We start from the raw sequence: 2,500 nt of genomic DNA on the forward strand, positions 1-2,500 counted from the left end.
TTGAAGATGTGCCTAAACCCACCAGGGCCCAGCGTGTGCCGATGGTGGTCGAGGCAACCGCCCGCACCAGGGCCCAGCGTGTGCCGATGGTGCTCGAGGCAACCTGTCGCACCAGGGCCCAGCGTGTGCCGATGGTGATCGAGGCAACCTGCCGCACCAGGGCCCAGCGTGTGTCCATGGTGGTCGAGGCAAGCGCCCGCACCAGCGCCCAGCGTGTGCCGATGGTGCTCGAGGCAAGCGCCCGCACCAGGGCCCAGCGTGTGCCGATGGTGCTCGAGGCAAGCGCCCGCACCAGGGCCCAGCGTGTGCCGATGGTGGTCGAGGCAACCGCCCGCACCAGGGCCGATAGTGTGCCGATGGTGCTCGAGGCAACCTGTCGCACCAGGGCCCAGCGTGTGCCGATGGTGATCGAGGCAACCTGCCGCACCAGGGCCCAGCGTGTGTCCATGGTGGTCGAGGCAAGCGCCCGCACCAGCGCCCAGCGTGTGCCGATGGTGCTCGAGGCAACCTGCCGCACCAGGGCCCAGCGTGTGCCGATGGTGCTCGAGGCAACCTGCCGCACCAGGGCCCAGCGTGTGCCGATGGTGCTCGAGGCAACCTGCCGCACCAGGGCCCAGCGTGTGCCGATGGTGCTCGAGGCAACCGACCGCACCAGGGCGGAGCGTGTGCCGATGGTGGTCGAGGCAGGCGCCCGCACCAGGGCCCAGCGTGTGCCGATGGTGCTCGTGGCAACCGACCGCACCAGGGCCGACCGTGTGCCGATGGTGCTCGAGGCAAGCGGCCGCACCAGGGCCCAGCGTGTGCCGATGGTGGTCGAGGCAACCGCCCGCACCAGGGCCCAGCGTGTGCCGATGGTGCTCGAGGCAAGCGCCCGCACCAGGGCCGAGCGTGTGCCGATGGTGGTCGAGGCAAGCGCCCGCACCAGGGCCCAGCGTGTGCCGATGGTGCTCGAGGCAACCGACCGCACCAGGGCGGAGCGTGTGCCGATGGTGGTCGAGGCAAGCGCCCGCACCAGGGCCCAGCGTGTGCCGATGGTGGGCGAGGCAACCTGCCGCACCAGGGCCCAGCGTGTGCCGATGGTGATCGAGGCAACCGACCGCACCAGGGCCGAGCGTGTGCCGATGGTGCTCGAGGCAAGCTGCCGCACCAGGGCCCAGCGTGTGCCGATGGTGCTCGAGGCAACCTGCCGCACCAGGGCCCAGCGTGTGCCGATGGTGCTCGAGGCAACCTGCCGCACCAGGGCCCAGCGTGTGCCGATGGTGGTCGAGGCAACCTGCCGCACCAGGGCCCAGCGTGTGCCGATGGTGGTCGAGGCAACCTGCCGCACCAGGGCCCAGCGTGGGCCCAGCGTGTGCCGATGGTGGTCGAGGCAACCTGCCGCACCAGGGCCCAGCGTGTGCCGATGGTGCTCGAGGCAACCGACCGCACCAGGGCGGAGCGTGTGCCGATGGTGGTCGAGGCAAGCGCCCGCACCAGGGCCCAGCGTGTGCCGATGGTGGTCGAGGCAACCTGCCGCACCAGGGCCCAGCGTGTGCCGATGGTGCTCGAGGCAACCGACCGCACCAGGGCCGAGCGTGTGCCGATGGTGCTCGAGGCAAGCTGCCGCACCAGGGCCCAGTGTGTGCCGATGGTGCTCGAGGCAACCGCCCGCACCAAGGCCCAGCGTGTGCCGATGGTGATCGAGGCAACCGACCGCACCAGGGCCCAGCGTGTGCCGATGGTGGTCGAGGCAACCTGCCGCACCAGGGCCCAGCGTGTGCCGATGGTGGTCGAGGCAACCTGCCGCACCAGGGCCCAGCGTGTGCCGATGGTGGTCGAGGCAACCTGCCGCACCAGGGCCCAGCGTGTGCCGATGGTGGTCGAGGCAAGTGCCCGCACCAGGGCCCAGCATGTGCCGATGGTGCTCGAGGCAACCGACCGCACCAGGGCCCAGCGTGTGCCGATGGTGCTCGAGGCAACCTGCCGCACCAGGGCCCAGCGTGTGCCGATGGTGGTCGAGGCAACCTGTCGCACAGGGCCCAGCTTTTGCCGATGGTGATCGAGGCAACCGGCCGCTCCAGGGCCCAGCGTGTGCCGATGGTTATCGGGGCAACCGGCCGCACCAGGGCCCAGGGTCTGCCGATGGTGCTCGAGGCAACCGCCCGCACCAAGGCTCAGCATGTGCCGCTGGTGATCGAGGCAACAACCCACACCAGGGCCCAGCTTGTGCCGATGGCGGTCGAGGCAAGTGCCCGTACCGAAGGGCAGCCTATGCCGATGATGGTCGATGCATGTGCCATCACCATGCGTCATCATGTGCCATTGATGGTCGAGGCCTTGGCCGAAGTTCGATTTTGAGCCACGGTGCCCATGCTTGGCTCCAGCATGTGCTGGTGCCGCATTTTTTTCACTCGGGACAGCATCGCCGGAGCATCGCCGGAGTACCGCCGGAGAACCTGACCGGCGGCATTGGGGTTCCGGCGATTGGGAGGGGGGCCGGGGGGGTGTGCGCACATGACGT

The sequence above is a fragment of the Durio zibethinus genome, chromosome 20 (genome assembly GCF_047325235.1).
Source record: "Durio zibethinus cultivar Kanyao isolate XHJ-2024 chromosome 20, ASM4732523v1, whole genome shotgun sequence".
Classification (NCBI taxonomy): Eukaryota; Viridiplantae; Streptophyta; class Magnoliopsida; order Malvales; family Malvaceae; genus Durio; species Durio zibethinus.